This window comes from Rhinopithecus bieti, unplaced genomic scaffold (genome assembly GCF_001698545.2).
Source record: "Rhinopithecus bieti isolate Rb0 unplaced genomic scaffold, ASM169854v2 scaffold_68778, whole genome shotgun sequence".
In the NCBI taxonomy this organism is placed as follows: domain Eukaryota; kingdom Metazoa; phylum Chordata; class Mammalia; order Primates; family Cercopithecidae; genus Rhinopithecus; species Rhinopithecus bieti.
The window spans coordinates 1,807,675-1,830,660 of NW_016827519.1; the positions used below are offsets into that span (position 1 = coordinate 1,807,675).

The 22,986-nt window shown below is 50.6% G+C and overlaps 1 protein-coding gene and 1 long non-coding RNA gene across 5 annotated transcripts in view; one reads left to right on the forward strand and one right to left on the reverse strand.

The window, feature by feature from the left end:
• Positions 1-7,073: 7,073 nt before the first annotated feature.
• GPR68 (G protein-coupled receptor 68) overlaps positions 7,074-22,986 on the forward strand; it is a 31,321-nt gene continuing 15,408 nt past the window's right edge. The window contains exons 1-2 of one of the 2 annotated variants that reach the window (XM_017863842.1): positions 7,280-7,309; positions 18,006-18,155. The gene's annotated coding sequence lies outside the window, so the exon portion shown is untranslated. Of the gene's footprint in view, positions 7,135-7,279; positions 7,310-18,005; positions 18,156-22,986 lie in introns of those variants that run through there. The other variant, XM_017863845.1, reaches the window with a different exon arrangement.
• The window catches only part of LOC108523314 (uncharacterized), a 9,642-nt gene continuing 7,254 nt past the window's right edge, over positions 20,599-22,986 (reverse strand). For all 3 annotated transcript variants that reach the window (XR_001883788.1, XR_001883789.1, XR_001883790.1), the window contains exon 5: positions 20,599-21,123. This is a non-coding gene — a long non-coding RNA (uncharacterized LOC108523314). The remainder of the gene's footprint in view (positions 21,124-22,986) is intronic.

Below are 22,986 nucleotides of genomic sequence, written 5' to 3' on the forward strand. Positions count from 1 at the left end.
GTGCCTTCTGGCTTTCCTCACTGCACATTGTTAGCATCGGGTGGGCCTCTGGGGACTTGCGGCTCCCTGTGCCCCTCCCTCTGCACCCTGGGGACCCTTCCTCCACAGTTGAAATCCACCACTTTCCTTGCCACTAGGTGGGGGAAGCTTTTACACGTGCAACCAGAGACAAATGTGAAGGACAAAGATTTCCTGTAATGTGACAGCTTTCCCCCCTTCCCCAGGTGTGTTTAAGTTCACATAAATTGAATCCTATTTTGTTTGTTTTTCTAATGGGTCACCACCACCTCAGGGGGAATGCGATGGGCTGGAGGCCAGTCTGGGCAACATAGCAAGACACTGTCTACAAAAGACAAAATTTAGCCGGGCGTGGTGGTATATACCTGCAGTCCCAGCTACTCGGGAGGCTGAAGACAGAGGATCCTTTAAGCCCAAGGATGTCGAGCCTGCAGTGAGCAGTGATGGCGCCACTGCACTGTAGCCTGGGAGACAGAGTGAGGCCCTGTCTCAAAAAAAAAAAAAAAAGAATAAGATAAAATAGCAGGGTGTGGTGGTGCGCACCTGTAGTCCCAGCCACTAGGGAGGCTGAGGTGGGAGGATCACTTGAGCCCTGGCAGTCGAGGCTGCAGTGAGCCAGGCTTGTGCCTCTGCACCCCAGCCTGGGCGACAGAGCAAGACCTCATCTCAAAAATAATTGAAGAATCCCATTTTGCTATGGCGTTCATCTCATGTCGTGACAGGACCTCAACTTGAAGGGGCTCCTTATGATTTTCCCAAGGCTACTCAACCAGTAAATACTGGATCTGGAATTTGGACCTTAGGGGCTGCAGATACTGAAATTAGATGCATGGTGGGGAGGAGGAAGAGAGGGAAGGAGGAGGCATGAAAATGACCACGCCTGACCAAGGTTCTTCTGACGTTTTTCTGTCTAGCTGCTGCCTCAGTGTCTCCTTCCTTCCTACAAACCTATTTTTTGGCTCTCTCCTCTTGCCTCCTTGCCCGTTCTCCCCGAGGCTCTGCAATCTGTCCTTGTATCTGACCACTCTGCAGAAACTGCCATCCATGCTGTTTTGAGCCAGACTGAGTGGCGGCCACCCGCAGTCTTCATCCTGTGTGGCCTCTGCAATATTTGACAGCTGGCCAGGCACTTCTTGGCACCCTCAGCCTCTGCTGCACGCTTCTCTGTCCCTCTGGGACAGCTCTGTGCTACCCGCTCCTTCGTCCCTTCATTCATCCCTCCTGGGGACATCAGGACTGCGGGCAGAGCCCTGGATTCTGCCTCCACCACTCCCCTGTCCTGTACTCCCCCTTCAGGCCTGACCCCACCCTCCCTATGCAGGGAGCGCTTGTGGAGGTGACCTCCAGCCCAGCGTCTCCTGACCTTCAGGCTGGGACTGCTGCCCTCATCAACCCAGTTTCACTGTTCCCAGGATCATCTCTGCAGCCTCAGGGGCCTGAGATTCGAGCTGGACCCTTCCTTTCCTCACATCCCACATTTCACAGGTCACATCCTGGACCTGAGGGTGGGGCGGGAATCTGGGCCCCTCCCCTCTGCCCTAGGTCACACCCTCCAGCCGACTGGTCTGGCTGCCTCGGGCTCTCCCCTTACTCTTCCATCTACTCCAGCCGGCTTTTGGTCCCATTGGTTCCACAAGAGAGCTCCTGCCAAGGTCACTAATCCAGAGGCAACTTATCGGCCCTAGTTGTCATTTCTCAGGAGGTGCCCTGACCCAGGGGACCTTCCTATTTAGAACATCCCCTCCACATTGGCCACACTTGTGAGCAGCGGGAGGTCAGGCATAACCAGCTCATCCACTGGTGTCTTTCCACAAGGTCAGACTTTTATTGACGCTATTTTTTCTTTTCTTTTCTCTTTTCTTTTCTTTTCTTTTCTTTTCTTTTCTTTTCTTTCTTTTCTTTTCTTTCTTTCTCTTTGTTTCTTTTTCTTTCTCTCTCTTTTTTTTTTGAGACAGTTTTGCTTTTGTTGCACAGGCTGGAGTGCAGTGGTGCAGTCTTAACTTGCTGCATCCTCCACCTCCTGGGTTCAAGCGACTCTCCTGCCTCAACCTCCCGAGTAGCTGGGATTACAGGTGTGCACCACCATGCCTGGCTAATTTTTGTATTTTTAGTAGAGATGGGGTTTCACCATGTTGGCCAGGCTGGTCTCGAACTCCTGACTTCAGGTGATCTGCCCACATCGGCCTCCCAAAGTTCTGAGATTACAGGCGTGAGCCACCACACCCGGCCTCTTTTAGTTATTTTTAATTGTACAATAAGTTATTTTTTACTGTAGTCATCCTCTTGTGCTATCAAATACTAGGTCTTTTTTTTTTTTTTTTTTTTTTTTTTTTTTTTTTGAGACAGAGTCTTGCTCTGTCGCCCAGGCTGGAGTGCAGTGGCCGGATCTCAGCTCACTGCAAGCTCCGCCTCCTGGGTTCAAGCAATTCTCCTGCCTCAGCCTCCTGAGTAGCTGGGACTACAGGTGCCCGCCAACTCGCCCGGCTAATTTTCTGTAGTTTTAGTAGAGACAGGGTTTCACCATGTTAGCCAGGATGGTCTCGATCTCCTGACCTCGTGATCCGCCCGCCTCGGCCTCCCAAAGTGCTGGGATTACAGGCATGAATACTAGGTCTTATTCTATCTAACTATATGTCTGTTCCCATTAACCATCCTCACTCCCCTCCCACACCATTACCCTGCCCAGCCTCTGGTAACCATCCTTCTACTCTCAATCTCCATGAGTTCAGTTGTTTTCATTGTCAGCGCCCTCAAATAAGTAAGGACGTGAAGTTTCTTTTTCTGTGCCTGGCTTATTTCACTTAACATAATGAGCTCCGGTTCCATCCATGTTGCAAATGACAGCATCTCATTCTTTTTTATGGCTGACTAGTACTCCGTTGTGTATATATGCCATATTTTCTTCATTCATCTGTTGATGGACACTTTGGTTTTTTCTGCATCTTGGCTGTTGTTAATAGCAGAGTCACTAATGTGGGCAGAGCCTTAGGTGGGAGATACTGGGTGCTTATCACGAGTGACAGCAAGATGGTGTCAGTTGAGATGGCCATTTCAAGCTGCTGAAGTCTTGCTCCTTTTATGGTCACAGAGTCTTCTGGTGAGGACTGATAGTGGAGGAGTGTGCTTGGTTATGTCCTTATCTGGCTGGATGCAGTCTTTATTGATCAGGTAAAACATGCGGTCCCTGTTGGCGAAGTGCCGTATTAAATGTAAGATGGAGTCTTTTTCTAAGATGGAGTTACTTATGTCGAAGGTGCTCTATACACACACCCAGCCCTTTGCAGACTAGGTCCTCTCTACAGGCTCCCCTCAAGGCACACCCAGCCTCCTGATCATACTTCATCAAGCCCAGGCATACCCATGACTTTAATTACCACCTATTCCCAGAAGGCCCAAACTTGTATCTCCAGCCCCTGCCTCTCCTCCAAAAGTCCAGATCTGGATTTCCAACTTGCATGTCCCAAACACACCTCAAATTCAACATGCCCAACACAGCTCACCATCCTCCCCCTCCAAAGCGAGGCCTCTTTGTATTCCCTCCTCCCCACACCTGCCCCATATGCATCCAGAGGATGCTGGCCTTCCCCTCACTCTCCCCTGTGTCCTGTTACTCTATCAGCTGCTTTCAACGCTAAGACCCTGCTCACCTCCACAGCCAATCCCAAGCCACAGCCCCCTTCAGCAGTACCATGGGGCCCTGTGGCTAAGAGAGCACCCCAGATCACGCCCCCTCCTGAGTTACAGGGCCCCACCCTCTGCGTTGGTGTGGTGTGTGACCTCTTGGCTGGGAAATACCCAAGTTGCAGCTGGATATTTTTTTTCCTTCTGAGACAGGGTGTTCCGCTGTCCCTCAGGCTGGAGTGCAGTAGTATGACTACGGCTCACTGCAACCTCAAGTGATCCTCCTGCCTCAGCCGCCTGAGTAGCTGGGACTACAGGCACATGCCACCACACCTGGCTAATTTTTTATTTTTTGTAGAGACAGGGTCTTGCTACATTGCCCAGGCTGGTCTCAAACTCCTGACCTCAAGTGATCCCTCGACCTTGGCCTCCCAAAGTTTCAGGATTACAGGCGTGAGCCACCACACCTGGCCAGAGTTTGACTCTTTATTATCAGTAACAATTTACAAATAATAAAACATACAATAATCATTATTGTAAAATCCACACAACCAATTGATTCTTGTAGAAAGCTCATTGATTTTTTGCCAAACGGGTGTATTTGTAGCCAACCTATGCTTGCAACTGACAAATGAGCGTAGCTCCAACACAAACGTGGTTGGTAATTTCTTTTATGTTAACATGTAAGATGAAAGGGAAATAAGTCAAAGATGTATGTCAGAGCTTCACTGAAAACATGAGCAACTGTTTAATCAAGTGGTAGTTTCTGAATGCTGAAAATATTTCCTCAGTTTTTTGTACTATTCCCATTATAATGGCTACAGATGCAACACACTTTTTAAAAAACTGAGATATAATTTACATACCATATTATTCACCCAAGACATCTTCTCTATTATTATTAAGTCTAGAGACACTAGACAATCAAAAAAACATAAATCAAGCCCAAGTTTATAACATTTACCAATTTATGTGGTATAAGTACTCTCACCATGGCCAATGTCAAGCTGCCAGCACTGAACACATCACTTAACACGGAACTGATTTCAATCTTTGAGATTAAAAAAATCTCAATTTTTTTTTTTTTTGAGATGGAGTCTCGCTCTGTTGCCCAGGCTGGAGTGCAGTGGCACAATCTCAGCTCACTGCAACCTCTGCTTCCCGGGTTCAAGCAATTCTCTGCCTCAGCCTCCCGAGTAGCTGGGATTACAGGCGCCTGCCATCACACCAGGCTAATTTTTCTATTTTTAGTAGAGACAGGGTTTCACCATTTTGGCCAGGCTGGTCTTGAACTCCTGACCTCATGATCCACCCACCCCAGCCTCCCAAAGTGCTGAGATTGTACAGGTGTGAGCCACTGCACCCGGCCTCAATGTTTTAAAAATTGAGATAATTTGTATATCATAATATTCACCCAAGACATCTTCTCTATCATTCTTAAGTCTAGAAACACTAGACAATGAAAAAACATAAATCAAGCCCAAGTTTATAGCGTTTACCAGTTTCTGTGGTATAAGTACTCTCACCATGGCCAATGTCAGGCTGCCAGCACTGAACACATCACTTAACACAGAACGCATCACTTAACACGGAACTGGCCAAGGAAGCTCTTGGCCCCTAAGCGTTCCCTGAAAAATCACTGACATGAGGCAGATTCATTAACAGGAGAAAAGGCATACAAATTTAACAGGTATACACGAGAGCCTTCAGAATAAAGACTACACCCCCTCCAGGGAAGTCCAGAAACTTATATACTGTCTTGAGGTTACAGACAGAATGGGGGCTTGGGTCCTGGCACAACAGGTTATGGGAGAGGGAGAAGAATTCTATTGAGGGGCTATACATGATTACTAGGGAGAATGATTGGATGGGGAACAGAAAGTAACTTGTAAAATTATTTGGAATTTATATGATCCTTGGAAACAGTCACTGTCTTGAAAAAGGGTCTGTTCAGATGTGGTTACATTCTTGGTCTTCTTTGCTGTAAAGAGTGATGAGATAACAGGGTGAGAACAAGAACAACTGTTCCCCTTGGCGATTCAGTCCTTTCTTTTTGTAGATAGGGGAAAAGTTTCTTCCAGTTTATTGATCTCTAAGGGTGTTGAATTCAAAATACTCATTATACCAGGGAGCCATATTTTGGCGTGAAATATTTTGGGATTTCCTTCACCAGAAAGAGATGTACCTCATGATATGATACCACCACCATACAGATACAGTAGTTGTAACCTGAAAGCATGGGTAAAAGTAAAATAATTAGCAAGTGGGGAGTCTTGAGTGTTCCCTTTGCTTTTCATGTAAGTTACTTGATGGTGGGTTTACATAGGTTAATTGTTAATGATGGCTGTGCTGAAACAACGGGCTTGCAAAATTCCTGGAAATTCACGGATGTGCTTTCACAAGCCAGCACAGGTCTGCTCAGCACAGGGAGCACCACCTCTTAGGGATGGGCTGCGGAGAAAGAGTCTGAATGACTGAGCAGAAATAACTAAAGGAGAAAAAGGAACGAGAAGAGAAGAGAAGCTGGAGGCTTTGCAGAGCTGACCGTCCTAAGGTGCATGCAGCTATGCCAGCCTCTGGCTGTCTCCTAGGCCATTTCCCTCTCATTTCTGCCCTGCGAGCCCCAGGAAAGGCCTCAGAGAGAGGGGTACCAGGTGTGCAGGATGGTCACAGGGATCCCATTACAAAGGTCTGCTGAGGCAGCCCCAGTGGCAGACTCAGAGGAGAACAACCCAGCCTCCTCAAGACTCAGCTGCCCTCAAACCCAGCTCTGGAAGAGCCTAGGTTGAGAGACGTGGTCTTCCCGTACAGGGCACAGAGAATGGCTACTCGGGGTTGTCTGGAAGCTGGGACACTCTGTCCCGGCTTCTCCCTCACCTTCCACCCTTCCTCCTTGCCCTTCTCCAGAGAGAGCAGAAAGAGTCCGCCAGCGGACTGACAGACCCCAGGCCCGGGGCAAGCCTGTCATCTCTCCATGTGTTTGGGGTACAGTGGTCTCCACCCGGCAGAGTCCATAGCACGAAGTCAGGCGCAGAAATGTCCCCTGTCCAAGCTCGGGCCTTTTGGCCCAGCCCCACGAAGTTGGGTTCATCGTGTCACATCTGGGAGCAGAGGCAGAACCATCTACCTGCTCTCCATCTCCCCTCCCCCAGAGACCACAAATAGATACGGGCAGGCACCCAGCCAGCCTGGCCGCAGGGAGGGAAACCTGGGCCCCGCGAGCCCCTGGCGGAGGGAGGTACCCTAGGAGCTGTCCTGGGAGCCGCACCCTCCCCAGGCCGGTGGGGGGTGCAGGTGCCCTGGTGTCCGGCGGGGCCTGGACTCTGTCCCCGTGGTCGGGTGGGCAGCGGAGCCTCCGCCTCCCGCTCGAGGACCCCGCACGGCGAGCGCCGCGCCGGTCCTGCCACGCCCCGCAGGCGCCGTCCCCGCTGCCACTCCCTCCTGCGGGCCCAGCTGAGCCGCGGCCGCGCTTCCTGCACCCAGGACCCGACAGAGGTGAGTGCGCCGGGCGGCCGGGGCGAGGGCTGACGGCGGCGGCAGCGCGGGGACGCACCGGGGAACGGCTGACCTTCAGCGAGGGCGGCTCCCCGCCAGCTACCGGGGCGGAAGATTCAAATCCGATCTGTGGAATAAAGGCGTTTGGGGGAAGTGGAGCAGGAGAAGGACTGGGGTAGGTCTCTGTGCTAGGAAAGGATACAAATGGATGGGGCTCTTGAGGCCCAGGGACTTGCCACCCTGAGGGTGTCATGGAGTGGTGTTTGGGGGGACGCCAGGCCAGAGGGGCTCCTTTGCCCAGGGCTCCTGGGGTGGGGGCATATCTCAAAAGTCCAGCACTGTCCAGACCCGCTGAGGACATGACCTTTCATAGCTGCAACTGAGGCACCTCGAGGAGCACTGTGGGAGGAGTCCAAGGACCCGGACCCAGGCTGGAGGTCTGGGCTCCGTGGCATCCGTTAAAGCCGGGGAAATGCTATTCGACCCTGGCCCAGAGAGAGGAGAGAGGCGAAAGGAAGAGGGAGGGGCACACTAATATTTACTGAATGTCCGCTGGCGCCAGATACTTCTCACACAGTATTTTGTTTAACTGCCTCGTTTTATCCTTCCATCTATTCCTGCATTCATTTATTCAGCAAAACGGGCACTCTGCTGGGCTTTGGCCTGAGCTGGAGGGAGCTGCTCACTGCCCATGTAACTCACACTCTACATGGGAAACAGACTGTAATTCAGAGTGACCGGTGGGAGGTCTGCACTGCTTCTCCTTCTTGCCCAAGATGATCAGAATCAAACTAAGTGGCCCCCAGCAATACAACCCTGGGCCAATGAGAAGGCCCTAAGCCCCCACCATCAACATTCAAGGGCCCCTTCTGTATCCACAGCATCATATACACTAGTCACTGAGAGAAGTCCTAGGACACCCTCCTAGTCGCTTTTGGGTTTCAGTCCAGAATCACCTCTTCCAGGAAGGCTTCCCTGACTTCCCGCCCTCCAGACCAGGAGCTTTTTACTTTGGCACCCGAGGCGTGGCTCCTCCCTGCCCATTATCCTCCAATCATAGCTGTTATCAGAATGTTGTTCTTGCTGTGTTCATTCTGGTTTTCCCTTCTAATCAGTTTCAAAAAACCTCAGCGCCCTCCAGCTCCATGTCTACTATATACATAATGTTTTTATTCGAATATTTTACCATGGGAGCTGGATTACCGCGGGACCTCTACTCAAAAAACGGAAACTCGAAACTTATGTCTTACCATCACTATTTTCAGATTCCATCTGTGCTCCTCAACTTCCTGGGCAGAGTTCATCATTTCCAGGCCCCTGTGGTACAAATTCTGTTACCTCTGATTGACCCCTGGGGCTCCTGACTGAGGAGAGAGAGCAGATAGTAACCCACCTTCTAAACAAAGTAGCCCCATTTCCAGCTCTCAGAGACTCTCAGAGCCTCCAAGTGTTCTCCCTCTAACCCCAGTTCCTACTCGCCCCGCCCCGGTGCTGACTGTGTGTTGTGGGGTGGAGACTGCGAGGTGGTGGGGTCTGCTGTTGGTGGAAGTCCTGATTAGGGAGTAGAATCAGGCCCCACCGCGAAAGAGGACCTGGACCCAGTGGTCAATTCCAGGACAAGGGGGTAAATCCCACTCTTGGTTCTATTGCACAAATACATTATGTTTAAAAAAAGAAATTGTAGTCTACTTCCAGAAATAGAAAAGTCAGTACCCCTTTGCCACAAAAGGAAGGTAATTAAACAAATAAAAGCAAGGGACTTGGCAAATAAAATAAATAAAAGCAAGGAACTAGGCAGCAGTGTTACTAAACTTTAGCACCTGTGAATATACCTGAGGCCTGCTCTCTGGGCTAAAAAAGGAGATGAGCAAGAATGAGAGTGGTGTTAAAGACGTACTAGCACCCACATGAGGCTTTCTCCTTAGTGTAGTAAGACAGATTCAGAAAGGACTGGGGCCGGGCATGGTGGCTCACACCTGTAATCCCAGCTTTGGGATTACTCCCACTTTGGGAGACCAAGGCGCAGGGATCACTTGAGGTCAGGAGTTCGAGACCAGCCTGGCCAAACATGGTGAAACCCCATCTCTACTAAAAATACAAAAGTTAGCCGGGCATGGTGGCACACGTCTGTAATCCCAGTTACTCGGGAGGTGAGGCAGGAGAATTGCTTGAACCCAGGAGGTGGAGGTTGTAGTGAGCAGAGATCACGTCACTGCACTCCAGCCTGGGTGACAAAGCAAAACTCCGTCTCAAAAAAAAAAAAAAAAAAGGCCTGGGCGTGGCGGCTACGCTGTAATCCCAAGCACTTTGGGAGGCAGTGGGTGTCACGAAAGTCAGGAGATTGAGACCATCCTGGTGAACACGGTGAAACCCCGTCTCTTACTAAAAATACAAAAAAATTAGCCAGGGCATGGTGGTGGCGCGCTGTAGTCCCAGCTACTAGGAGGTCTGAGGCAGAGAGAATAGCTGTGAACCCGGGAGGCAGCAGAGCTTGCAGTGAGCGTGAGATCACGCCACTGCACTCCAGGCCTGGCGCAGAGCGAGGACTCCGTCTCAAAAAAAAAAAAAAAGGGCTCTGACGGGAATAACAAAAATAGTCACTGTCTCCTTCAGTCAGCACCTACTAAGTGCAGAGAGCCCAGCAGTGCCTGGAGTGATATAAAACAAACCTTCAGTTAATCTTGTTATCAACTAAAGGGCTACTTCTTCCAGGAAGTCCACCCTGATGTGTCCCTTCACAAGCTAAACCTCTCCTGCTGTAATGCTTGCCGTGTTTCATTGCAATGGCGTGTTGTCTTCCACTCCTGAGTATAAATTTCATAAGAACAACCACTACAGCCGGGCGCAGTGGCTCACGCCTGTAATCCCAGCACTTTGGGAGGCTGAGGTGGGCGGATCACCTGAGGTCAGGAGTTCGCGACCAGCCTGACCAACATGGTGAAACCCTGTCTCTACTAAAACTACAAAATTAGCTGGGTGTGGTGGTGCATGCTTGTAATCCAGCTACTCCGGAGGCTGAGGCAGGAGAATTGCTTGAACCTGGGAGGCAGAGGTTGCGGTGAGCCAAGATAGTGCCATTGCACTCCAGCCTGGGCAACAAGAGCAAAACTCCATCTCAAAAAAAAAAAAAAGAACAATCACTAGGTTTACCTTGTTCCTTGTTCACCTCACTGTTCTGACACCTGCCTCACCCTGGCCCCATAGCCTGGAGCACAGGTGTTGAATGAGCTGATGAATGAATAATGAATGAATAACTGAGTGATCCTCCCTGACTTGGATCCTGCTGGCCCCTTCCAATTATGCCTTTCTTCTCCCTGCCCTCCTCCCTGTCCTTATCCAAACCCTCCATCTTTCAAGGCCCTACCAGGGGTCCGGGGTCCGGCTTCTCCAGAGGCCTTTTTAAACCAACGGATCCACCCTCAGCCCTCTTGCCCCAGAATATTACATCGCTGGTGATATGCATACCTAGGGCGTATTCAGTTCCCTAGTCTGGCGTGTTCCCCTCCAGAGGTCAGGGGCTGTGGGTGACAAACCACAGGTGCTCAGGAAACACTGTGGAGTGGTTCCACATGGTCCAGCCTCCAAGTACCAGCTGTGTTGGGTCTCAATAGCTATATTAGTTTCCTGTTGCTGTGGAACAAATTACCACCAACTGACTTAGTATCTTAAAACAACATATATTCATTATTTTAGAATTCTAGAGGACAGAATAGGGTCTCACGGGGCTAAAACTAAGGTGTTGGCAGGGCCAGCCAGGTCCTTTGTGGAGGTCCAGGGGAGACTCCATTTCCTTGTCTTTTTCAGCATCTCAGGCCTGCCTGCATTTCTTGGCTTGTGGTCTCTCCCATCTTCAAAGCTTACAATGGATGGTGGAGCCCTCCCCTCTCTACATCACTCAAATTCTCTCTTCTGCCTCCCTCTTCCACCCTTGTGATGACACTGGGTCCACTTTGATAACCCAGGATCATCTCCCCATCTCAAAATCTCTAATTATCACATTTGCAAAGTCCATTTAATGTGTAAGGTAACATGTTCACAGGTACCAGGGATTAGAACACAGTCATCTTTTTTTTTTTTTTTTAAACAGAGTCTTGCTGTGTTGCCCAGGCTGGAATACAGTGGCATGATCTCGGCTCACTGCAACCTCCGCCTCCCAGGTTCAAGTGATTCTCATGTCTCAGCCTCCCGCGTAGCTGGGACTACAGGCGTGCACCACCACACCCAGCTAATTTTTTTTTTTTTTTCAGTAGAGATAGGATTTTGTCATGTTGGCCAGGCTGGTCTCGAACTCCTGACCTCAAGTGATCCACACGTCTCGGCCTCCCAAAGTGCTGGGGTTACAGGTGTGAGCCCCCGTGTCCAGCCAAGGCCACAGTCATCTTTGAGGGCTGTTGTTCTGCCTACCACAGTAGGAGCTATCCCTCGTAGTCACAGGACATGCTGACTGGTGGAATATACCTAGTAGCTGACATTTACTGCTCTGGGCACATTACACAACACTCCATGAGTTAGGTGCCATCATTGTCATTTTACAGATGAAGAACAGAGGTTAAATAACTTGGCATGTGGCAGAGCTGGGATTTGAACCTAGGCAGTGGAGCTCCAGGATGCACCTTCCTGGCCTGTAGGCTACACTGCCTCTCTGGCACCATTATTGCCCTCAAGATGCCTGGAACAGGCCAAGAAGACCTGAAGCCCAGATCAGGAGGAGATTTTCTCCAAGGTTTTCTAGGTAAGGCCCCTGTATAGGCTACAAATTCTCTGCCAGTACTCTCTCATTTCAGCCCTTTCTCACCCTCCCACACCATCCACACCCCATTATAGGACCCTAAGCCATGATCCAAGAGGGCTGAAGGGAGAGCTGCCAATGGTTTTCTTCAGGGGGTCCCAGGCAGTTAAGGCTGGAAAGGTTTCTGTGTGCCAAATACCACTCAAATCCATCCCTGTCCTCCCCCAGCATCCACACACCAAGTCATATGAACCCCACAGGAGGCAAATCTTACGTAGCAAATCAAAGAAAAGTCATCACCATGTACCCAGCTCACTGCCACAAAGAAGCCTACACCCTTAAATGAGATTGGAACACATAAGCCTTCCATGGGCATCAGGGGAAGAAGGGATGGCTTAACATTTATTAAGTGAGCATTACTAGAGGCAGGCATAGTTCTAAGAGTTTTATACTTACTCAGTGAATACAACAAGCCTGTGCAGTACTGTTTTTTTTTGTTGTTTTGTTTTGTTTTTGTTTTTTGAGACGGAGTCTTGCTCTGTTGCCCAGGCTGGAGTGCAGTGGCACGATCTTGGCTCATTGCAACCTCTACCTCCTGGGTTCAGCGATTGTCCTGCCTCAGCCTCCCGAGTAGCTGGGATTACAAGTGGGCACCACCATGCCTGGCTAAGTTTTTTATTTTTTAGTAGAGACAGGGTTTCACCATGTTGGCCAGGCTGGTCTTGAACTCCTGGCCTCAAGTGATCTGCCCACCTTGGCCTCCCAATGTGCTGGGTTTATAAGCATGAGCCATCGTGCCTGGCCCAGTACTATTATTATCCCCGTTTTACGTATCAGGAAACTAAGGCACAGAGTGAATGTCACTTGTTTATGGTCACATAGCCAATAAGTGGAGGAGCCAGAACTGGGTCCGTTCTCCCTAAGCAGAGAACCAAGGCAGAGGCTGACCAGAGCTGAACAGCCCCAGCCTGGGCCACACTCCTTCCATCAGCAAAGCCCCCTCTTGTGCCTTCCCAGCAAAACCTGTTGTTTTTGAACCTGGCAAAGCTGGTATCCTGGTTTCTATGTCAACCACACTTCCATTTAATTCATTTATTTCCATTCCTTTTTTTTCTTCTTCTTTTTTAAATAGAGACAGATTCTTGCTATGGCTATGGCTACAGTCTTGCCCAAGCTCTTCTTGAAGTCCTGGCCTCAAGTGATCCTCCCATCTCAGCCTCCCAAGGTACTGAGATTATAGGCATGAGCCACCATGCCCAGCCTTCAACCAGATTTCTTGACAGCACCTTTACATGTGATTCTTACACCAATCTTCACTGTTAACCCCATTTTAAAGAAGCAGAAACCAAGGCCCAGGGAGGCTACATAACTTGCCAGAGCTCTCAGAGCTAAAAAGCAACAGATGTGCAGTTCAAACCCAGGCATTCAGATGCCCAAGTCCCCTGCACTCCCACTCTCCCAAACTGCCTCAGCCTGAGCAAGCCCAACCTGAAGCCTTCCTCCTGGAGTCCAAAGTCCAGCCAGGAATGTGACATGGGCTCCCAGCCCTCCAGATGTGTGTGCTCACACTTCGTCTAGACTTGTTCCTCCCTGGCCTTCGAACGTTTCGCCCTCAGAGGTCCCCATTAGTCACAGTCTGTCTGAGAGCCCTCGGATTAGCTGGATGGGAGCAGACGCAACTTTGTGGTGGTCATCAGTTTGTCCCATTCATCAGCTCAGGCCCGAGCCTGTTGGAGTGTCGTTGTTGCCAGAAACAATAACTCTTAGGAAAGAAAACCAGTCTCTTTCTGCCTGAAACTGTCCTGAAACTTGACTCAGCATTGGCAATTGTTTTCCAGAAGGAAAGTTACTGACCTGATTCCGCAGCCGCATGCTCTGCTCTAGAAAGCTCACGGTGACAGGAAGCACAGGACAGGGGTGGATCAGCAAGAGAAGGCTTGGGCCTGAGCAGGGATTGAGAAGAGCTGGCGCTAGAACCGAGGGAGGAAGTAGGAACTCATTCTGTTGTTTAGGGGATAAAGAGAGATTTCCGCTAAGGCTATCCAGCTGTGCTAATTGGAAGAACGAAGTGGAAAAACAGTAATTTTCGAAAGTAGATCATCTGTGCACATTCTGAAATATATGCACATTCTTCCTTAGTATGAGTTTGCAGTGAGGATGTATCTGATGCATCCATTTCTGTATCAGTCAGACTCAGCAGGAAGCAGATGGCACCCTCAAGCAGGGTAATTGACAAGAATTTAACACAAAGGTGTGGCAGGGCTAAGGGATGGTGCCACATGGTGGGACTGGCATGCCTCAGGAGCTTACTAGCCCTAGGCTTGCAGGAGGAAGGGAGAGAGAAGTGCAGGAGAGGAACTCCAACAGGAGCTGAGCTGACATCTTCAGCCAAGGGAGGCAGCCAACCTGAAGTGACCCCGGCAGAGTGGATAAATACTCCCGGGTCTTCACTCTCCTCCCATCCTCTGATCTCCAGTTAGTGCTTCCTATCGCCCAAATCTAGCAGACGCTGGAAGGCAGGGAGCCGGGTGACATCATCCTTAGAGCAGCGGGATGGAGACTGGATCTGGATAGGTGGATAGAAAGTACACGGCACATTGCTGGTGCAGGAGCCTCTTTCACACATTCCTTTGGCTCCATTTTCTGGACACCTGCAGTGTGTCACTCTGGGTTTGACATTGGGGAAATGCAGTGAGTGAGCTGTCCTCAGGCTCTGTGTAGAGATTCTGCCTTTACAGATGCCAAGATAAAAAGAAAACCACAAGTGACTGGAAAAGAAGAAATGGATGCAAGCATCACTGGCACTGGGGGTGGTGAATTTCAGACCATGTCTCTGGAGCCCAGCCCAATGTGGGAGATAATTTCTGTGGGCGAGACAGTTATTAGTGCAGCATTTCCAATCAGCATTTCAAGAGCATGGGTCATCATTTACATTCTCTAGGCTCAGGAAGGTTCTGGAAGACAATATGTGCTTAATTTACCATCAGTGAGCTGTTTTGTTGCTTGTAAGGCCAGGTTTTATTTACAAAACAACAAATTTTGCTGCCTGTGCCAAGGACTGGACATCTTGACACCGAGAAACATAGCAAAACCCAGCCAAAAGTGACTTTGCAAGCAGCATGATGAATTTCTATATGGTTCTCCAGCTCCAGCATTTTCTTAGGGAAAGCATGGCCAGAAATGCCCAAGTCTGTGTTTTGGCAATGGCCCAAGCATCTCAGACTCCACTGGCCAGTTCCAGATCTTTAAGTAACTATAATAAGAGCCATGCTGTCTGTCTCTAAAAAGTGAAACACGAATCAAAAGTGAGTTTGTTTTAATTTAACAGCATCAAGACTGTGAAAGGCAATGGATATGTTTAGGCACCTGTAAACGGAGAAAGTGGGGTGAAAAACAGAGGCATAGCTGGGCACGGTGGCTCATGCCTGTAATCCCAGCACTTTGGGAGGCTGAAACAGGTGGATCACTTGAGGCCAGGAGTTTGAGACCAACCTGGCCAACATGGTAAAACCCCGTCTCTACTAAAAATACTAAAAATTAGCTGGCCGTGGTGGCACACGTCTGTAATCCCAGCTACTTAGGAGGCTGAGGTATGAACATTGCTTGAACCCAGGGGCCGAGGTTGCAGTGAGCCGAGGTTGTGCCACTGCACTCCAGCCTTGGTGACAGAGACTCTGTCTCAAAAAAAAAAGAAAAGAAAAAGAGAGGCGGGAGACAGGGCCACCAAGTACTGACACACTGTGCCAACTCCAGGGACCACCAACTGGGGTTACAGCATGCACGGCACCCTTGAGGTTGTGCAGTGTGGTAGCCCTGACAGGATTCATTCTGTAAGATATTTTCTACAGGGCGTGCTCTGTACTCCTGACAGTCAGAGTCCTCGATCTGGCAACTGACCATGAGCTTTAAAAGAGCCCACCTCTTTCCTAGAGAGATGAGATGAGGCAGAACAGAATCACTGGAAGAAACAGCTTCAGAGTCGGAACTCCTGTCAAGTCCTGGCTCAGTCACTTGGGAATTGAGTGGCCTCAGGCAATTTATAAAACCTCAGTTTCCTGATCTGTGAAATGGAGAGAATAAAACTACTTGTTCTGGGGATGAAAGGAGATCGTGCACAGGCACTAAGGACACAGGAAGCATTTAAAAGATAAGAGTGATCGAGCCTGCAGTGAGCTGCCACTGTACTCCACTGTCCTCTGGGGGACGACAAAGTGAGACCCTGTTTCAAAAATAAATAAATAAATAAATGATAAGAGCTGCAAATAAGACGATATTTGGAATGTCCAATGACAGTGATAATAACAGTTAACATCTATTGAACCCTCGTGTGTGCTGGGCATTGAGCTAAGGGCTTTAGTTGGTTTAACTCATGTAATCATCTTAGCCCTCTTTTGAAGTTGTGTCTCCATTTCACAGATGAGGAAACGGGCACAGAGAGGTTAAAAGACTTGTCCAGGGTCACCCTGCTAGTGTGTAGTACAACTGGGATTTAAATGCCAACACTCTGGCTTTCAACGCCAAACTCTTCACAACTACATTTAGTTTGGCAACTTTTAGAAAGCAGATGTGAATTTTTATGGCATAAATAGTCAATCCAGAAAATTCCATTTGTGAGGACTTTCTAAGAAGGAGGAATTTCAAAGTGAAGACCAGCAGAGGCGGCTTATCCAGCCTCTTAGCCTGCTGGGATGTGGCTAGGGTAGTGTCCAGTGGGAAAAGCAAATCCCCCTGACTCCACACTCCCTGTGCCTCTCTCTGCCTCCTCCTGCTCCCCGGCCTTCCCCTGCCAGGGTACCTTCTGTCCTCTTACCCACTGTCCATCCTTCCGGAGACTCACCTAGAGGCTAAGTCACACCGTGTGGAGCGCTGAGCCACCCAGAGGAGTTAGCAGAAGGTGAGATGTTTGCTGTCTCTCTCCTTCTACCTCCCCTGCCTGCAGTTCCAATCACCCTTCGTCCCTAACCTGCAACCATCTGTCCTGACAACCGCCCAAGCTTCTGCAGACTCTTGCAGTGACAGTTCCAGACATTAATTTCATAAATAGGAATGGGGGCACCCTGCTTTGAGCAGGATAACTGGGCTGAGAGCAAGGGCCCTGTAGAGAGACAGCTGTGTGCCACCAACCCCAGGGGCAGTGCAATGCTGGGAAAGGGGCTAAGGGCACACAGTGGGGTTCAGCACACATTACCTGGGGCAACCAAGAATGCTCCCTAGGAGAAGTGATTTGGGGTCTTAAGACCGGGGCAGGAGTTCAAGAGATGGGAAACAGGAGGTCTCTGGATTGGAGAGGGCCACAGGAACCAAGGTATGCAATTGTGAAAAAGCAGAAGGAAACAGCCGAGGGTGGCTTGGGACAGGATGTGGGTAGGAGGAGGGCTTCTGTACTGCCTGGATTTGAATCCCGAGGCCTCTACGTACTACCTGTGTGACCTTGGGCAAGTTGTTTGCCCTATCTGTGCCTCATTCCCCCATGTATAAGATGGGAATAACAATAGTATCTGCATCATACACCCCTGAACATCAAATGAGTTAATGCGATTAAGTACTTACAACAGTGCCTGGCACACAGCAGAGCTCAATAGATGCGGGCTGGGACTATTATTACTATTATCTGTGAGCATGTGGGGCAGAGGGCACTAAGACCTCCTTGAATTATCAAGAAGGTCAGTAGGAGGTCCTCTAAGTCATCCCTGTGGCAGGCAGGCTCCGGCTCTGGGGAGCACCTGGCAGGGACCCAGGGGGCTGCAAACCTAAGTGCAGAGCCCCAGGCTGGGCTGGCCAGGCTGAGGTCAGGGCAGGTGCAGAGAGGCCCAGAGCTGCAACACCGCACTTCATTTATTGCGTGTGCTGGGCACACGGACGTGGAAAAGGACAGAAAGGCTCCTCCTGGACTGTTCTCTAGGCTTCTCACCCTGGGGTTGTGGTGAGAGGCTGCTGATAGCCAGTGCACCCGGGAGTGGACGTGACTGGAGAAGGACCCTTGTCCTTTTACAGGCAGGCCCACTCTGAGCCCCATGCAGTGCTCTAGACCCTGTCCCCCAGCGCAGGATGGTAGCGGGAGCAGGCGCTGAGCCTAGGGACTGTGGTCAGGGTGAAAGGCAGGGCGTGGACCCTCACTCAGGGCTGCATGTGCCCAACGCAGGGGTGCCGTGGAATCGGAGCACAATTTGGCCCTACGTTCCCAGGAAGGGACCCGAGGACGTCCCCAGGCCACCCCGCCATCTGCGTGCGCGCTGGCAAGAGGAGGGGCGCGGGGTAACGGTGGCCGGCGCCTCAGCCCTGCGCCGCGCAGGTAAGTGTCCCAGCGAGCCGACCCCTTCCTCTCGCCTCGCCTGTGGGTTCCCGGCGCGCCAGACCCCAGAAACCGCGCGCGGACCAAGGCCGGGTCTCGGCACCTCCCCCGGAGCGGCCCCGCGAGCGCGCGGGAACCTGGCGGGCCAGTGCGGGTGCAGGCGCGTGCGCGTGCGAGGAGGGGCGCCGCCCCAGCCGAGGCCGCCGGGGCGTGGCGGGGGCGGGAGACGCGGCCGCGTAGCGCCGCGGACCGCGACGGTGCTGTCCGGCGAGCGCCGGCGCGTCCCTCTCCCTGGCGGGGCGTCTCCGCCTGCGGTCGCCGCCCAGGTTAGCAGCCACCCCCTCGGCTGGCTCCGCGGCCACCTGGTAATTACTCCCGCCCCCACAAAAAGTGCGAGACACCGCGAGCCCTTCATTTCCCAGAGCCTGGCAGCACCGGCCATTCCGAGTCCGTTTGGGCCTTTCTGTCCCCCAGATGTGCGCGGCCCCTCAGGGCAGCCCTGAGACCCGGACAACACCCCCTGCCTCAGAGGAGGGGAGAGCTGGCTCACTGCTTGGTCGGCAGGGGCAGCGCCGGGGGTGGGGGTGGGGTCCCTGGTTGCAGGCCCCCCACCCCCCCAACTACTCCACTAAGCAAATGGCCCAACGGAGGCAGCAGGGTCCAGGTGGTCCTTCAGCTGGAGGGCAGGGACTGCGGTGGCGACAGGGCACAGGCAGGGGAGAGACCCGTGCGTTGGAGCCAGAGGCTGTGTAGCTTTGGGCAGGTAACTTGCTGTGGCTGGGCCTCTGTAAAACTGAGATAAGAAATATTAGCCATTGTCACCTCACTGAGGTGTGAGGCTGGTTTGAGAGTCTGCACATATGAGATGCTATAGTTGCGTTTGGCTTTACTCCCTCTGCCCCACCTCCACACACAGGATTGCTTCCAAAAGGAGGGAGGGAAAGATTCCTGAGCTCAGCAGTGGAAGTGGAGCTGGGCAGTGAGGATGCTGTGGACTGTATGACTGTATTGCCAGCCCAGTTCCAGAACCAGATAGTCTAAGTCCAATCCCAGCTCTTCCATATTTTACAGTTATTACCTTGGGCAAGTCGCAATTTTTTTTTTTTTTTTAGGTGGAGTCTTGCTCTGTCGCCCAGGCTGGAGTGCAGTGGTGCAATCTTGGCTCATTGCAACCTCGACCTCCTGGTTCAAGCGATTCCCCTGACTCAGCCTCCCCAGTAACTGGGACTACAGGCGCCCGCCACTATGTCCAGCTAATTTTTGTATTTTTAGTAGAGATAGGGTTTCACCACGTTGGTCAGGCTGGTCTTGAACTCCTGACCTCAAGTGATTTACCCGTCTCTGTCTCCCAAAGTGCTGGGATTGCAGGTGTGAGCCACCACACCCAGCCCATGTTGTCTCTTTCTAAGCCTCTGAGTTTCCTGTGAAATGGGCATCATAGTAGGGCGATTATGGGATTGCACAGGTGAAATCCGACCTTGAAAGCCTTGCAATGCCCTCTGAATGTCAGCTCCGCTCACTCTTATTATTACTATCATACCACACGCTTCTGGGTAAGGTGCACATTGTCAGAAGAAAAGACTCAGCCAACAGGAAACCAAGTGGAAAACAGGTTCAAAGAAAACAAATGCAAAGTGTGGTGGTGTCCAGAGGTTGGTGGACTTCAGTGGGTGGACCCAAAGAGGGGCTGGTGACTGAAGACCCTGGAGGGAAGGAGGAGCGCTTGGCACCAGCCACGATGAGGATGATGATGGTGGTAGAGGAATGAGCTTTAGCATCAGAATTCCTGTTTTGTCTTTCCTAGCTGGTTGGCCTCAAACAAAATATTTTAATTTTCTGAGTCTTAGTGTCTCCTAGGGAAAGTGGAGATGATAATACACCTCAAGGAATTGTTATACAATTTGAAAAAATTTGAAATCAAATAATTATATGAATAAATCCAGCACATGATAGCCCCTAAAGTGATTTGGGGGGACAAATAATTTATGCTTCTGTTATCTATTGCTGCATAACAAACCATATTTAAAGATATTAGCTTAGACCGGGTGCAGTGGCCCATGCCTATAATCCCAGCACTTTAGGAGGCCGAGGCAGGTGGATCACTTGAGGTCAGGAGTTGGAGACCACCCTGGCCAACATGGTGAAACCCTGTCTCTACTAAAAATACAAAAATTTGCTGGGCGTGGTGGTACATGCCTGTAATCCCAGCCATACAGGAGGCTGAGGCAGGAGAATGGCTTGAACCTGGAAGGTGGAGGTTGCAGTTAGCCGAGATGGCACCACTGCACTCCAGCCTGGGTAACAGAGCAAGACTCCGTTAAAAAAAAAAAAGAAAGAAAGAAAGAGAAAGGAAGGGAGGGAGGGAAAGGGAGGGAGGGGAAGAGAGAGCGAAGATATTAGCTTAAAATAACATATTTATTTTGCTCACAAATCTGTGATTTGGGCAGGGCTCGGTGGGGATGGCTCATCTCTGCTTCTTGGAGCATCAGCTGAGATGGCCCTGCTGGGGCTGGGGGATCCTCATCCAACATGACATACTGGTATGCAAGACAAGTCAAACCTGGCTGTCAGCTGGGGGCGCAGCAGGAGCTGCTGGCCAGGGTTTGGTTCCGCTCAATGTGGGCCTGTCAACGAGGCTGCTTGGCTTCCTCACAGCATAGCACTTAGGTTTCAAGAACAATTATTCCCAAAAGACAGGAAGTGGGAACTGCCGGTCTCTTCAGGCTTAGCCTCAAAAACTGGTACAGCGTTGCGTCCACGCTGTTCTGTTGGTCAGGCAGTCAGAGGGCCTGCCTAGGTTCAAGGGAGGGGACTTAGAGCCCCACCTCTCGATGAGGAAAATCTCAGACAGTTTGCAGCCACCTTGGGTCTGCCACAACTTGAGTCTTCTCTTTTGCGTTTTTTTCTGGGCGCCATGGTGATGAATTAATCTTTTGCAAAAGTTGAAGCATTTCTCCCAGGAGAGGACCTGCAGAGACAGACACATGGGCCTTATCACACACAGTCTATCTTGGTCAGAATCAGTATCGCTGGACCTGGCACAGGGCTGAGGGAGCAGGCATCCTACCCAGTGGCCTCTCTAGCACTGGAACCTCTGAGGCTTCAGTCCCCAGCTCTGTCAACCCTGGGCCTTCAAAACAAGAGGGAGAAGCCAATGAGAGAGCAATTTGGATGCAAGAAAATAGATTTGAGCGGGTGGCCCGGGGTTGAGTGTAATGAGCATCTTCGAAGCTCTCGAGTCGCTGGAGAAGTCTGTTTGTTTTTCAGGAGGGCTGCTTCCTGTGTGTTTGGAGTGACTGTTGTCATACATTATTAGGTTACTAATTGATGGGCTGGAGCGTTCTGCAGGCAGTGGGGGCAGCAGGCCCCAGGGATTGCCATGGCAACCTCCAGGTCTGTGGTCTGTGCTGCAGCTGCAGACAGGAGACATGCCCCAGGCAGCTCAGACCTTCTCAGACCACAGGCCCTCCTGGCTGTAAGTCCCCGGTTCAGCACCAGGCCTTCGTGGAAATGCACTTCCGCTTAAGGCCACCCACTCACACTCTGAGAGTCCAAACCAACCCTCTTCTTGTTGCCTCATCCTATATCCTGACTGTTTCCCTCAGATTGTTAGCTTCTGACTTCAATTTTAGCCATGCTGGCCTTCCCAGCAGGCTACAGGAAGAAGTGGAATTTAGATTCATTTATTCACCCAAACATTCGGCATGTTTTTGTTGTGCACAGTCCCTAGCAAAGAACGAAATAGATCTAGCTCCTCCTTCCCCAGGCAGCTTCCTGTGTAAAGGAGAAGATAGGCATCAACCAATAGTCATACATATTTCCATGCGTTACAAATTGGTAAATATTAAAATACAATGATGGACCAGGTGCTCATGCCTATAATCCCAGCACTTTGGGAGGCCAAGGTGGGCGGATGGCTTGAGCTCAGAAATTTGAGACAAGCATAAGCCACATGGTGAGCCCTTGTCTCTACTAAAAATACAAAAATTAGCCAGGTGTGGTGGTGTGCGGCTGTAATCCCAGCTACTTGGGAGGCTGAGGCACAAGAATCGCTTGAACTCGGGAGGTGGTGGTTGCAGTGAGCCAAGATTGTGCCACTGCACTCCAGCCTGGGCAACAGAGGGAGACTTGTTTCAAAAAATAAAAAAATAAAAATAAATAAATACAATGGTGGAACCAATCCCTTGCATATACTAAAATTTTTTTTAAAAATACAATGAGCTGTGCATGATGGCCCATACCTGAGTCCCAGCTACTGGGGAGGCTGAGGAGGGAGGATTGCCTGAACCCAGATTTTTGAGGCTGCAGTGAGCTATGATCGCACCACTACACTCCAGCCTGGGTGACAGAATAGGGACCCCATCTCTAAAATTTAATTAATTAATTAAAAATGAAAACACAGTGAATTCGGACATTGAATTGAATCCCAGCACTGCTGCTTGCTTGCCAGCTGTGTGACCCTTGGTCTTGGATAGCCCTGAGCTTTAGTGATAAAGCTGGGATGATATTTACCTGGCGGGTTGCTGTGAGGCATCAAGGCAGCCTATGCAAAGCTCAATGCCTTGCATATATTGGCAGCTCGAGACAGGTGAGCACCCACCCTGCATCCCCTTGCTCAGCACCCGTTTGTCATTCACCTCAGGCCGCCTTCCTTCTGTGTGAAGCGTATGTGAGGAGCCCTTATCCCAGCTCCCTTGTACCACAGTGATAAAAACACTCAGAGCTCATCTTTTCCTTCCTTCCTTCCTTCCTTCCTTCCTTCCTTCCTTCCTTCCTTCCTTCCTTCCTTCCTTCCTTCCTTCCTTCCCTCCCTCCCTCCCTCCCTCCCTCC